At 46.0% G+C, this 16,154-nt stretch overlaps 1 pseudogene; it reads right to left on the bottom strand.

The window, feature by feature from the left end:
- Positions 1-1,026: 1,026 nt before the first annotated feature.
- On the bottom strand, positions 1,027-2,922 carry LOC121837618 (annotated as a pseudogene).
- Positions 2,923-16,154: the final 13,232 nt, after the last annotated feature.

The raw sequence follows: 16,154 nt of genomic DNA, 5'->3' as shown, positions 1-16,154 counted from the left end.
GTTAGGTATTGTGATTTATCGTTGCTCGTGCTGCCTAAGAGTCGAAAAGACTGTCTGAAAAACAAATTTTAAATGCGATTCAATATTTTGTTGCAACACTTAGGAGTTGACATTTTTGTGGGCAAATGAATATATAAAAATTAAGGTCAGGGATATGCATTTTCTTTTCATTACTCCTTCAAAAAATAATTGGAGCCGCACTTTGTGCACTTATGGTTTGGCATCATGTTTATTCTAGTCAATGTTTTTATTGCAGATAGCTGGATTTGCAGGAGTCATTGGTTGCATAGACGGATCTTACATAGACACGAAATGCCCCGCAAACAAAGTGAAGTCTACGTATATTAACCGATATGATCAGATGTCTGTGACTCTTCAGGCAGTCTGTGATACCCGCTACAGGTTTTTAGACGTGTTTGCTGGCCCTTCAAGGAAAATGCACGACGCCCGAATATTTCGCTTGTCGTTTCTGTCCGACGAACTGCCGCAACTCTGCGAGACCAGGAAGTACCACCTGCACGGGGATGCTGCATATCCCACAAGAGAGTACGTTATGACTCCGTACAAGGACTATGGCAGCATGACCCCCGAGCAGGTAGCGTACAATAGCCGTCACACCGCTACACGGGTCCGAATCGAAAATTCGTTCGGAATTCTGAAGCAAAGATTCCGGCAACTCCGATACTTGGAGTTTCGCAAAGTCGACAAGATCAGCAAGTTCATTATGGCATGCTGTGTAGTCCATAACCTCTGTGTCGACAACGGGGACTCTCCCTTCGAGCGGGAGAGTGAAACTGACAGGATGAAGAGGCTGCGGGAGGAAGCCGAGAGGCAGCGGCTGCCAGTAGGGGTTGATGTGCGGGATGCGGCGCTGCGCCAGCTTGGTAGCATAAAGCGAAACAGCCTTGCCCAGGCACTTCTGTGAAGCGTGTATTTTTGTGCTATTGTTGGTGATCGTTAGCAATGCTACATTAAAATTTATTTGTACCTTGCAGTTGCCTTAACGAGTTTTTATTTTGTCTGACTTCAGTGATCCACGTGAGCGGGCTCCTCGCTGCACTCCAGCAGCCTGTTGATTGCTGCGATGTGTTCTCGATGGGCACTCAGCAGTTCCTGGTGGCGCTGTTCTTTTCTTGCTTCTCTTGCTGCTGCCACCTTTTCTCTTTCGTCTTTCTTCATTTCTTTTTCCTTCTGGAGCTCTGCCATCTTTTCAAAAAATACATTCATATGCCTCATTCTGTTGGTACTTGGTCGAAGTGACCGATCTGCTGCATTTTGTCGTTTCTCACTGGCCCTTGCAGGAGCTTCCTCCCTGTGGCTGGAAGTTGATGGTGTGGATCCTGAGGGCTCATCGGGTCCCACCGATGCAACATGTGCGCTGGTCGTAGCACCAACAGCCGCCCTCTCTTTTTAGATGACGCTCCTTACCCCTCTCATCACCTCGGGCTCCACACTGTCGTCAAAACCTGCGATTGCAGCAAACTCTTGCTCGTACTGAACGGCGCACCTTGTGGAGCCGGACTTTCTATTTTTTCGACTTGGTTCTTCTTTGTCCTCATTAGCGTCTTGAACCGTGTCTCGCATTGGGTGCCTGTCCTCGTTGTCCCAAGCAGCTCCTTCATTTTCGATGCAATCATGTCGTACATGGCCTTTTTTTGTACGAAACTTTTTCATGGGTCCGATTTGGTGGGTGTAGAGTGTGTGATATTCCAAGAGCACCTTCGTCTCACCCTTATCCAAAAATTTCCTGAAAAAAAGACAATAATTAGACATATGGTTTGCTGTGTATTGATTGTACTGTGCAGGCAAATGAAGGCTTCCAAAATGTGCTGTAGTGGTGCAATGATGAAGTGATTTCTAAACGCATTTAGCCTGAAAAATTTCAGTACCTCAAAATAGAGTCTCTATTGCTCCATCGAAACTTGTTTTGTAGAATCACTCTTCCAGGGCAACTTTTCATGGACACACATTTCGTCAACACTGCAATGTTTTGTGGGAAGTTGTTTCTTACACACATGGTCATGCAAAGTTTTTTTGGCAATACATTTAAAAAAAAATCTAATCTGGAAGTCTAAAGTCTAGCATATGACTCACTGAAGTGTGTTTACTTCCCCCCTCCCCCTCCTCTCTCTCCTCCCCTGTAATCTAGGTGAGAAGCAAAAACAATTGTTGCGAAAACTTCAGGGTTGTGGTCAACGAAACGTTGGAAAGTGCGTCGACGAAATGAAGACGTTTTGATGAAACGTCGTATGTCGACGGAACAATTTGCCGATAAAACATCATGTGACAAACTGATTGCCATCGGGCAAAATAACCAGACATGCACTTACCAGCGTTTGATAAACTCTGGTCCGCTGTCCCATTGGACTCCACCTGGGACTCGAGCAGAGGCTGCAACATTGGGGATAGGGCTGCATGAAAAGAAAGGAAGTTTTAGTACAAACTAGCTATGAACCAGTTCAATAGAGATTTGCAAATGCTGCTCTCATGAATGCCAGTGTCAGTGTACACACATTGGCTGTTTTATAAATGTTGAGGTATTAGCAACAGTTTTAGGAACCGTTTCGCCAGCCCAGTAAGACTCCCGACCTGGGGCTCTAATCTGGACATTTGGCGAAAAAGTCGGCGAGGAATTCGACCGCCGTAATTGACAAAAGCCAAGATCGAGCGTGGCGTCGGCCAATCGCGGCCATCGGGTTCCTCGCCGACTTTATCGCCAAGTGTCCAGCCCCCCCCCCCCCCCCCCCCCCCCGTTTTTCACCTACAACGCGTACAACTACTACTAACTACTAAAGCCCCTGGTCTCTAGCATGCACTGGCAGGAGTGAAATTAGAGCCATTAGTTTCCATAGCGCGCGAGCCTCTACATGCGTAAACGCACCTGGCCACCTTATTCCCTGAAATAACGAGACATTCGGGCATTACGCGCAACGTGGTTAAAAGACAAGTAGGGACAATTACGGTCCGTATTAGTTTCCTTTCCGCGCCTTATACACAAAAGTATGGTTTTCGGGGAATGATGAAACATGTGGCCATCTGTTTCGAAAGTAGCTGTTAATTTTTTGTTTGCGATGCAACAGATTGGGGAAAACAAACTTCGTAGCGCTTTCTTCAATGTTTCAAGTTCGCGGTGCCTTACGTGCGTGTTCAGATATTCCACCCCCAACATTTTAATTACTGCACACAGCTGGGGATAACAGAATGTAATTTTGCACTTCACATTACTCACGTGGCGTCGATCCATGAATGAGGGAAAGCAACAGGCTGTCGAAGTCGGAATCACTTCCCATCCTGACAGTATCCGAAGGGAAAAGGAAAAGACGTGAGCCAGTCGTTCAAAGTGGCGGCGGGCGATGGCGCTCCAGACGGCATTTCTGTCACTTCCGCTTCCGCTGAATCGAGAGCGCTCCGAGACCAACACTCGCAATCGGCTGAGAAGGATTCAGCGCGTCTCCGAGCCAGAGGCGAGAGCGCTCGACCGAATCGAGGTCAGAGGAGAGGAACGACCACGCGAATTCACCATATGTCTATTCGCTCGATCGCGTTTGACCAGCTCCGCCTATGGACGGGAATGCGGCCATAGTCGGCCATCTTTTTGTTAGAGTTATATTATCTCTAGCCATCATAGTAATATGGCGGACAGCGCTATGGCAGCAGGCTGCCATAAAATAGCCGTGGATCTAGTACACCGTACCATGGGTGATATTTCGTGCTTGATTGAAGTTGTTCGACAAAGCAGATTCTTGAAGCCCGGTGTGAACGGTAGCCCCATCTTTGAGGATCCGGCGAAAGTTCTACGAAAGCGCAGCACCAAGGGAAAGCAGCGCAGCTCGCATCGAAAGCAGAAGCCGTACCGGCGTCTGCTTTCGATGCTTCTATCGATCCGACTTTCAATGCGTGCTGTGCTGCTTTTTCCCAGTGCTGCGATTTGGTGAAACTTTCACCGGGTCCTCAAAGATCGAGCTACCGTTCACGCCGGGTTTCAACAATATGTTTCGTCAAACAATTTCAATCAATAACAAAATCTAAACCACCACTATTTTTGCTACAATGCTCTCTGCCATGTATGGATGGTAGTGGCTGCATCAGCTGTACATTGGCTAGAGGTAATATAACTATACCAAAACAATGGCCGCCAGTGGCCGCATTCGTGGATCAAACAAACGCGATCCAGCAAATAGACATAGAGATCAGTGACTAGACCTGAGAGCTACGCCAAGCGCCGCTCGCTCCCGCAGGCCTCCATCGGCCACGCCACACCGTGGCGTAGCTCCTGATGGGCCCGTGACGTGGGACATTCCAACAAAGCTCGGACCTGAACTACCAGGTGGTATTAGGAAATTGTTTTATTTGTTTTAATATTGCTTTTCTTGCATTTACAGACGAGAGACTGCTGTTTGTGAGCTGCTGTAATGAAGCAGACCATGCCTACACAAAGAAATAGGCGCTAAAACAGAACGAAAAACTACTACACTCCCATCCTTTATATTTTTTTAACATTAGCTATAGGGAGACTACAATAATAAAAATAACCAGAACACGACACTTATCTTCCAATACACACAAGTAGTCAACGAAAAATGATATTGGAAAAACTTCATATCAGAGGAAAGTTAGTCATATTTGAGATAGTTGGAGTCAGAGGAAAATCTCGTTTTAACGGCTGCTGCTGAGGTCACAGGCATTCATGATAAAAATGTTTTCTTAGAAGAAAAAACCGAAAGAGAAACAATCAATTTCACAGCACTGCGATTCACCGAAAGCACCCGTCTTGAACGGAGGAGATGCTAGCTCCTCCGCGTACGAGCCGTCTATGAAGCTTCGTGTCGCGTGCTGGTGCACGCTGTTTCTTCGACATAGGGTTTCGAGCAAGGAGGCCAATGAAGACAGCGGCCGTCTTGTAAACACCAACTTCATGGGAGGCCAGAGCTGGGTGGCCACCTTGCGCGCTGACTGTATTCCATTCATCCCTAAGCTGAGACTGCGGTGAAAGCTACGTCCTCAATGGACCAGTCATACATCCCTCTTTCGCCACGTGATCACGCTCCCGCTCATTCCCACAGACCGAGGACTGGGTCAGGTGATGGAGGCGGCTGATTGGTTCGGCGGGCACGTAGTTTCCACTGCAGTCTCAGCCCAGAGATATGTATAGAGAGAGTTTAGTCAATGGGAGGCACGGGCAGAGCCTTGGCGTGCACCAGAAGCAGAAAGTGGGCTTGACATTCTCTCTTGGCCGACCAGAAGCCTTAAAGAATCCCTAGCAGTAGTAGTGAGAACCTGTTTTAACCATAGGTATATGTTGGTATATGGTTTTAATAAGCACGTAAGTGTGAAGTGTAGTGACCCTTCATGGTCGAAAATAGGGTGCATGTGATGTTACGATCCTGATCATGCAGAAAGATGTAAGAAACAAATGCGCGGCTCAACTCTGTTCTGCTCGGGGAGAGTGTGACCGCTTGGACGGTAGATTCCCAGCCCTCGGCTCACGGATTATGTCGATCGTTCCGCCAGTCGCACTCTTCCACCATAATTTTGGATGACTGTGATTGAAACATCACGTGCACCACATTTTCAGTCACCGAGAGTTACTCCGACGCACTTATTAAGTTTGTTTCTCACAACCACCGCCAGGGTATTATTTCCAGCCTCCGATTGGCCACATTCGAATTTGTGAAAACGCCCTAGAACACGCCCGGCCCGCTTTCGGCCAATCGCGCCTCCTCATTTGTCTCCTATACTTCCCAACGAATGGCCAAACTTTCCACATATATGGCTCTGTCTCAGCTTAGGGATGAACGGAGTATAGGGCAGCATGTCTCAATGCAATGGAATTTTGTAAAGTCCAAAACCGGGTACCGCAGAGCGACCGGCCAAGGGGAAGGGATCAGAAGGTTTGAAAGGCCACGTCTTGCAGGGCAGACTAGTAAATTGAACGATCACGAGCGCTGGAACACTGTGAAGAACATCAGGGGCTTATTTACTGTACTTAAAGAACTGAAGAAACACAAGTGTTGGAACACTGCAAAGAACCTCAGAAGCTTATATACTGCCCTAGAAAAAAACTGAACGAGCACGAGCGCAAGAACGTTGTGAAAAACCGCAGTGGCTCTTTGTGCCGAGAAAAGAGTTAAACAGTCGAAAAAACGGGATGGGCCGACAGGCTCGGCCGACGCACCAAAACATAGCGGTAGCTGACGCACCAAAATGTAGTGATTCTCTGGAGGAGAGACGACGATGCGTGTGGTTCGACGATCCGGCTGCTACTTGGCAGCAGGAGACATCCAGGAAGGGCCGGTAGAGCGGCAGCGCTATCGGGTGCCCTGACGGGTGACGAGGCAGAGGTGATTGACTTTTAGGTTTAATAAATCAGAGCAGAACATCAAAACTGAAGAACGAAAACGGCGAAAGAGGCGCAAGTTCGGGCTCGCGCTGGCGCTTGTAAAAGCACAAATAGCGCCCGTGCCGACGCAACAATCTACTGGGTGATATCAAGGAGCGGCCAGGCTCTTTAAATCGACCTCAAAATTCGGTTTCTTAACCTATCGCGTTCCGATTTTGTACAGCGTTGACCACAGATGGTGCATTTTTTCTACAAAATTCGCAAAAAGCGAGCTTACCTGGGGAAAAAGTAAGAAAAAACAAAAAAGGCTTAGCTCCTATGGAAACGCAGCGAAGACACCGGTCTTCAAAACCACAGGGCGCGCGCCCGATGGTTTGAAGACCGGTGGCTTCGCTGCGTTTTCATAGGAGTTAAGCCTTTTTTTTTTTTTTTGTTACGTGCTCCTCAGGTAAGCTCGCTTTTTTCGGAGTTTATAGAAAAAATACACCTCCTGTGGCCAACGCTGTATAAAATCGGAACGCGATAGGTTAAGAAACCGAATTTTGAGGTCGATTTAAAGAGCCTGGCCGCTCCTTGAATCACCCAATAGTAAAGGCCAATTACTACGCTGCCACTGAATTTCCACCTACTACTGAATTGGAAAGTTCGCACACTTCGTAAGTACAGCCAGGAGATCACAACGGCGACGGGTGCAACTCAGAAATTCAACCAATCCGAGATTGATGAAAACAGTATGGGCGACACAGTCACATACCTCTGAGCATGTTTACCCTGCCAATCCTCGATCTCTGTGTTCAATGGTTCAACACGATCAGATATGCAACTAATCATTTTTTTAAATATTATTTGGAATAAAATACGGCAAAAAGATATACTCGCCTCAGTTCGGCAAACACCCACGTCGTTCGTTGTTGTTATGATGCCACTGCTAGTGCATCATACCAAAGTCCACAGCTGTCGAGACCAGTGTTGCTGCTCGCGCTGACAAAATGTTTATTCCACAAATTTACGCGAATTGCACAACAGATGTGATCTTGGCGGATCTTAAAGTATCAGGAAAGCTAAGGAAGAATATAATTTATAGTCTTTCTGTAGTTATTTAAGTTACTAATATCATTTACGACTTCCTGCACGTGAATATCGGATTCGAAAGTGACCACCCCCTGTCGTCACCTGCAGAAAGGTGGTCATTCCACAGCGGTTTGGGGTCGTCAAATTAGCCAAAGGCTAGTAACTCGCCTTTGGGGTAGTCAAAGCCTCCAAAGCGCCATTTGACTACTCAGGGTAGTAATTGTTTCTTAGAGTGTACATCAGAGCAGATTATTGCGTTTTGAGCGGGAAGCCCTCTCGCGGCTTTCGAAAAGTCACAATGCCCTGGAACGGCGCTCAAATACGCACCGCCGGAGGACACCTCATCACTTAGGTTGGGACGTGCACTGCTCGCGTCGAAATTCATGGGGAGACCTATCCAGTCAAGTCGTCTGTGTGAAAGACATCATCCTTGGCATGGAAATCCTGTGGAGTACGGCGCCGTGATCGACCTTCCCACGTAACACGAGAAGGTTCTGAAAACATTCCGGGAATGTTCAAAAGAACATAGGCAACATCATCAGAGTGTTGCAAATTTACGTAAGAACATTCTGTCAAAGTTGTCAGAATGTGGCGCAGGCACTTATCGCTGCATTCGGGGAATGTTTTCTAAAGAACATTCTTAGAACGACATAAAACATTACCAGGACATTCAATCAACATTCAAATAGCATAACAAGGTTCTAAGAACGTTCTCGGGAGACCCAAAAAACTTGTGCGACTTTCTTGAAATGTTGCAAATTTGTGCAGGGACATCCTTTCAAACTCCTCGAGATGTGGCGTGGGTACCTTGCTACATTCAGGGAACATTCAATGAGGACTATTTACAAAGATTTCACAATTACGGCTTGCTTAGGCTACAGTCCCAATGAGCCGCACTACATGTATGAATATAACAAAGTTCCTCACAGGACGATATATTTTAATCGAAACCGATTTTTAGAAGGCGCAAGCACACGCTAGCCGCTTTTCCAGCGCACCAGCCTGAGTACGTACTAAACCCCAGATACTAAAAATCTGGTCCATTCAATACTGCCCCTCCTCATACGCAGCGAGTGCCAAGTTCATTATCAAGTTTTGAAAACCATTGCTTTTTTCCTACAGCTTGTATCAAATTCCTCGGGAGACTCATATAAGATAAAACTGATCCCTTGTTCCTAGGTTTCCATAAACTCCACTTAATTTGCACAATTTAGGCACAAAGTGGCATATAGTGGATGATGTTCTGAACCACAGGTTGCGCGAGAGCTCTGTAAAGTTGGCTTCACCTGCGAATTTTTGGGGAATTTGTTGTGTCGCTACTCTACATAATCATCATCATGATGTGAACATGTGATTGAAAGATGATGAGCGCGTGATTAAAGGCCGTTTGAGTTGGAACGTTGCCGTGTTCGCACGCATTTCTTTACTTGCCGATACAACAGAATTTTGTGTATCGGCAAGTAAAGCCGAAGCAAGAAGTTTTGTTCAAGTTGCAAGCTTGGAAGAACCTCCCTTGCAAGAGGCAGTCATGGAATACCTCGGAGTTTATGCAGAAACACCTCATTCATCCACCGGTTCCACGCCAGCCTACCTCCTGCATAGTCGGAATGTTAGGAAAAAGGTAAATGCTACAGGCTTGGTTCCTTGTCCAGTCATCGGACAATCCGCGGAGGCCAAGCAGGAGCTCAGAGATCAGGTGGAGAGACTTTAAGTGAAAATGAAAAACAAGAAAACGGGACGGGCGACGGGTAGCCGGACGCGTGGATCCCGCTGACTCCTTCGAGAATGATGGCCCCGTCAAAGAATGCACGCGCTAGCGAGAACAAGCTCCTAACTTCGCTTGTGCGAGCTAAACCGTCAATCTGGGACCAGAGATCTATGAACGCGGACCTCCGCTGGAGTGCTTGGAAGTTGGATCTCCTGGGCGGAGCCGAACGGATCGTCGTGTCGCATGCAAGGTCGGAAGCGTGTGTCTCAAACTGTCGCGTGCGGCGATTCGGAGCGGCAATCGGACTGTCGGATCGGACGTCGGATCGGACGTCGGATCGGACGTTTCTGCCGTCCTTGTGTCTCGCGCTTAAGGGTGGCTACTAGCAGATCAAAGTCGACGAACGAGACCGAGAAAAAACTAACGCAGTTCGCACCCTGCACGGCGGCGGCAACTTTCCAGCGTGTCATGGACACCATACTGGCGGCCCTAAAATGGCAGAGCTGTCTCGTTTACCTCGACGACGTCGTGATATTCTTGGCCAACTTCGACGAGCACTTTCGACGCCTTCGGGCCGTTCTTGAGGTAATCAGAACTACAGGACTCACCCTCAAGCCGACGAGGTGCCGGTTCGCCTACGGCGAATTGAAGTTCCTGGGCCACGTAGTGAGCAACGAAGGCGTTCGTCCTGACCCCGAGAAGAGTCGCGCGTAGCGGCATTTCCACCGCCCACCGACATGAAGGCAGTCCGAAGATTCCTGGGACTTTGCGCGTACTACCGGCAATTCGTTCGGGATTTCGCCAAGCTTTCTGCGTCGCTCACGCACGTCACGAAAGACGCCGTGAACTTGAAATGGAGTGGAGAACAAGAACAGACATTCGACGAGCTAAAGCGACGGCTCCAGTCACCACCGATTCTCGGCCACTTCGACCAATCAGCCAAAACCGAAGTTCACATGGACGCCAGCAATACACGACTCAGAGCGGTACTGGTTCAACGACAAGAGGGTGCAGAGCGCGTGATCGCACACGCTAGTCGGACGCTGTCGAAAGCGGAACGCAATTACTCGATGACCGAAACGGAATGTCAGGCCGTCGTCTTGGCCGTCACAAAATTCCGCCCTTACTTGTTCGAAAGTCATTTTCGAGTGGCCGCCGACCACCACTCGCTGTGCTGGTTAGCGAGTCTGAAGGACCCATTGGACCGCCTTGCTCAATGGAGCCTATGACTGCAAGAGTACGACGTCACCGTGGTCTACAAGTCAGGCCGAGAACATAGCGACGCCGACTGCCTGTCCAGAGTCCCCGATGAGTCAGCTACCGGCTGTGCTAAAGACGACGACGACGACGATCACGCTGCCTCTTGACATAGGCCCAAAAGCACTTAGGCTGCTTGAGGACCAAGGCCGCAGTGTCAGACTTACCTTGAAGAGGCCAAACGCCTCCAGAAGGATATTAAAAGGCAAGTCCACATAGCCCACCAGGCATATGGACTTGCCTTTTCATATCCTACTGGGAGCGTTTTGCCTCTTCAAGGTAAGTCTGAGAGTTCTTCTTTTTGGCTTTCGCAAACATCATCCGCTTTTGTCTTGAGAGATTGATTTTCTACTTTGTTCTCATCCGCTTCTGCCTCGAGAGATTGATTATCTCCTTTATTATCTAAGGGGTTTTTCACTTTTGGTGTGAGCGGGTCCGGGAGACGCATTCTATCTCTATGGCCGACATAAAGTCTAGCCAAGCCTCATTCATGTCGTTAGTTGTGGCTTTCTTGAGAATCATGGACCACGGGTCAAGGTGTAAGAGGTTCTGCAGCTGCGAGCTGTCCGTTTTATTGTATTGGTGCACAAGTCGAGCATAGGGTCCGTGCGGTGGGAGTGACGTATAAGTTCACAGAAGGATAGCCTTGTGGTCGTATGTTGGGAGATTCTCCATGACACCGCACTCCACTACTAGAGAAGAGTTCTGTGAAAATATCAAGTCAAGGTACGACATCATTCCGGACGGTGACGTGAATGTGGGCTCAAGGCATACCTGGGTTAAGCCAGCAGATTCAACCAACTCGAGTAAGCAGTTCGATGTCCCGTCTAGGGCGACCGGTCTGACGGGGTTGGTCCAGTTCACATGCACGTTAAAGTCACCCATTGAGTAGACGTTGGCGTTTGCCGCGCGGTCATCAGAAACAAGGTCGAGGGATCTCCTAGAGCACCGTAAGCTGCATCGCGCGTGTCGGGGGGATGGGGGGGGGGGGGGGGGGGGGGGCAGTGAACAGTTGAGACCGGAAACCGGTCACGTCCGTGTTTGATCTCTACAAAGACTGCCTTGAGTGTGTCACCCTCAAAGTCGCTTCGTCGACGGCACGGGAGATGAGCAGGGACTAGCACCATGACAACACCCCTCGGGATCCGAACCGATCCCTGGGGAAAATATGGACCGGGTAGTGTCCGCGATTTGTCCGTCACTTGTGGATGAGCCCAACCAGGTCTCGCACAATGAGAACACGGTATTTGGATAGGTATCAAGCAGAGCATTGAAATCCGGGAGCTTTTTTCTGATCGAGCGGAGATTTGCAGACTAGAAGTTTAGATTGCGGGAGCGTCTCGGCTGAGAAGATCGGGATTGCTGCGTCGATGGGCTGGGATCGGGTGAGCGTTGCGGAGCGACATGAACGGGGCGAGCGTTTAGTGTATCCATGAAATAATCATCATTGATTTGAGGGAGCCGGCAAGCACCGCATTCCCATTGGTCGCTGCGCATCGTGGGTCGACGGCACGAAGGTGGCGTGACCTGTTCGCACTTCCTCTGAAACCACTTTTGGCACGCCTCGCAGCGCAGCGCACCCACACCTCTGCACAACTGACGACAGCAGCGTTGGCAGTGGCACGGTCCAGGGTTTTGGGGAGACATCGCCGGAACAGAGCAGCAGTGCGACGAGTATCGTCCGGGTCTTTCGTAGTTCATTAGGCCTAGCACTCCAAGCGGTTGACGACGACGGCGACGACGTGACGTACGGTAAACGTGCGGCCGAATGGTGGTTTTCAGACAGGGACGGGCAGTTTTCCAGAATCTTACAGCGAATGACGATCGCGAGGGCCGCCAGTAGCGAGGCCGGAACCGTGGACGTAGCGTGTTAGACATGGCGTGTACGCGGCAGCTGCAGCGATTAACCCATACCGTCGTGATAGTGACAGCGAAAGCGCAATACGACATCCAGGATCCCTCGCAGACGTAGAAGTGAACACGGCAGATGAAGATCGAGCGTGAAAGACATCCATAGCAAGCAAGCACTACGACGTTACGTTGGCTATTGGATTTCGCCCGACGCTTCGCCTAATGATTGCCATAAAACGTCTAGTTTTCGTCAGAAATCGAACATATATAAAATTAGTGTGCGCAAATTTCTATCCCTGTTTTCTGTTATATTTTGTTGTCCCAGCAGACAACACAAAATAGTGTTTCATCGCGTTAAAATTGTTTATTAATGCCATGGTTGACGCAAACGTTCTCTGTGTGCCCGTGGCGAAACCTGCAATCGCAACAATCCTAACGTAAATGTCATTTTGAGCTGCCGTCTGGCTAATCCCAACGTAAATGTCATTTGAAAATTTGAATGTCATTTGGCGTAAATGTTACTTTAGGTGTTGTTTGACAGGCGTATTAGATGCTGATGCGCCATAAACCCCAATGAATTTTTAATTAATTAATTAATTAATTAATCAAAAGTATCTCGGACTAAGCAGATAACTGATCACAATGTCAATAAACATAATAATTCAGTTGGTTGAATATTAGATCAAAGTAATCAAAAGCGTCATCACAATGTCAATTAGGCTGAATTACGGTCTATGTCAAAAATAACTTGAAGTAATTAAAAGAGTAATATTAATTTGAATAGAACTCACTAGATCGATTGGTAGTAGTTACTCAAAGTAATCAAGAGATTCACTAAATATTGAATTAGGCCGCATTAAAGTTCATTGAGTCAATAGTTACACAAATTAAAGTAACCGTCACGTCAATTGAGCTCATAATTAACCATTTCGTTGAATATTAGCTCAAAGTAACCAAAAGATTAATCACAATGTCAACTAAACCGAATTAAGGTACGTTGGGTCAGTAGTAACTCGAAGTAGCCCAGAGTAATATAAGTTAATTCAGCTCATAATCGATCAATTGGTTGTATGAAAACTGGAAGTAATAAAAAGCCACCAAAATGACACTTAGACTGAATTGAGGTCCATTAATAGTAAATGGTAAACCATTAATAGTAAACCATTAATAGTAAACCATAAATAGTAACTCAAAGTAATCAAAAGAATAATCATAATGCCCAATCAAGCTCATAATTATTTAATTAAAGTTCATTGTGTCAAAAGTAACTCGAAGTACCGTAATTAAAATACTGGGTGTTTCAAGGAGCGGCCAGGCTCTTTAAATCGACCGCAAAATTCGGTTTCTTAACCTATCGCGCTACGACTTTGTACAGCGTTGCCCACAAATGGTGCTCTTTTTTTCTTTTTTGAAAATTTGCAAAGAGCGAACTTACCTGAGGAAAAAGTAAAGAAAGAAAAAGGCTTAGCTCCTATGGAAACGCAGCGAAGCCACCGGTCTTCAAGCAATACGGCGCCGTTTCGCACGGGAGACAAGAGATGGCGCAAGCGGTCGCGACGCCAACTGCCGCCAACGAACGAGCAGACGGTGCCGAGAGCCGGTGTCTTTAGCAGACGATCTTTTCGACTCAAAAGAGGCGCGCGTTCCGCAGGTGGTGACAGTCGCAGAAACAAAAACAGGTACAGTAACAACAAGGAACTGCGAAGCAGACGACATTTGTACCGCGATAAACACAGTCAAAATATCCCGACAAACCATTTTTTAATCGATTATCTGTCCATTCAATATGTTTTATTCGTAAGGATGATAAAATAATGTATTGGCAACTGATATCAAAAAAGCTCGCGCCGCTTTTGAGTCGAAAGGATCGCCTGCTAAAGACGCCGGCTCTCGACGCCGTATGTTCGTTCATTGGCGGCGTTCGTTGCGCCATCTCTTGTCTGCCGTGCGAAACGGCGCCGTACTGTTTGAAGACCGGTGGCTTCGCTGATTTCCATAGGAGCTAAGCCCTTGTCTTTCTATACTTTTTCCTCAGGTAAGTTTGCTCTTTACAAATTTTACACTCACAAAAAAAGCACCATCTGCCGGCAACGCTGCACAAAGTCGTAGCGCGATAGGTTAAGAAACCGAATTTCGCGGTCGATTTAAAGGACCTGGCCGCTCCTTGAAACACCCAGTAGTAATACTAATTTGGTTAGAGATAATAGATCAACTGGTAGTATAGTGGCTAGAAGTAATCAAGAAATTGACCAAATTGTCAATTAGGCCGAAGAAACGTTAATTTAGGGAATCAAATGAGCAACCATCATGTCAACTAAGTTTATAAAAAAAAACAAAAAACATTTCGTTGAATATTAGTTTAAAGTAACCAAAAGATTCATCCCAATGTCGACTTAACCTAAATAACAATTGGGTTAATAGTAACTCGGAGTATTCAAAAGAATAATATGAATGTTAATTTAGCCCATAAAAAATTGCTTGGTGGTAATAAAGAAGTCCCCGAATATACCAGCGATGCCGAATTAAATTCCATTGGGTCAATAGTAACTAAAAGTAATCCAAAAAGTAATCATAATGTCAATTCAGCTCATAATAAATCACATTATTGAATACTAACTCAAACTAATTAAGGGTCATCAAAATATCAGTGAGGCAGAATTATAGTTCATTTGAGAACAATAAAGGAGAATATAGTCGAAGGAGTAAGAATAATGTTAATTGAGCTAATAATAGATCAATTAGTGATATATTAACTCAGGGTAATCAATAGAATTGTTAATATGTCAGTTTGGCTGAAATAAAGGTTGGTGAGTTAATAGTAACTCGAACTAATTAAAATAGTAATCATAACGTCAATTGAGCTCATAACAAAGTACATGGTTGGTTAGCTCAAAATAATCAAAAGGCATCAAGATGTCTGTTAGGCCGAATTAAAGTCCAAAAGAGTAATCATAATTTGACTTGAACTTATAATAAATATGCTAGTGGATTATTTGTTCAAAGTAATCACAAGAAGGGTCATGATGTCAATTTGGCCGAATCAAACTTCATAGGGTGAATAGTAAGTCAAAGTAATCGAAAGAATGATCATGATGGTGTCTGAGCTGACAAGAAATTGCTTGTTTGGATAAGAAATTCAAAATGGTAAATAGTGAGGAATATATTCGACAAATTTAAAGTCAAACGGGTCACTAGTAACTCAAAGTAATCAAGATTCAATAATACGGATATAAACTTAGTTTTGGGTCTAATATTTCAGATGAAGATAAAAATTAACCACTACGTTAATTGTGTTGATTTAATGTCAATTGTATGATCTATAACACGGAGTAATCAAACTGTCAAATGAGCTTCTACCAATTTATATTATTCCTCAAAGTAATCGACAGAGTAATAAAAAAAATGCTTGTTAAACTTTAATTATAAAAATGGAGTTATTAATAGATTGAAATAATTATAGGTGGAACTCATACGTCAACTAACCTGTAACTAATATCAGTGTGTCAATATTAGCGCGAAGTAATTAAGAGTAATCACAAATTTCAGTTGTACTTATATCATCTGCATTTTATCAATGAAAAGTCGAGTAGTAAAAAAGAGTGAACAAAACGTCTATTCAGTGAGCTAAAAGAAATGCGAGTGTGCCACAATAACTCGGGGTTACGCAAAGAGTAAACAACATATCCATTAGGCCTCCTCAGTCGTGAAACTGGTAACACCAAGTAATGAAGATAGTGATGAAATTATCAGTTTTTATCAACAAAATGTGATTGTGTAAACAATTACTCTTTAAGTTGTCAAAGTTGTAAGCATAACACGACACTAAAGACAAGAGGTGCACGTACATAATGTGGATTAAATTGGCGACTCCAGGGTTAAATTGGGTAGCGCTAGGGTTAAATTAGATGGCGCTTGAATTAAATTGGG

This window comes from Ixodes scapularis, unplaced genomic scaffold (genome assembly GCF_016920785.2).
Source record: "Ixodes scapularis isolate PalLabHiFi unplaced genomic scaffold, ASM1692078v2 PGA_scaffold0__279_contigs__length_252992795, whole genome shotgun sequence".
Lineage (NCBI taxonomy): Eukaryota > Metazoa > Arthropoda > Arachnida > Ixodida > Ixodidae > Ixodes > Ixodes scapularis.
Note: the sequence above shows the minus strand (reverse complement) of the source record. Positions and strands in the feature narration are given on the sequence as shown.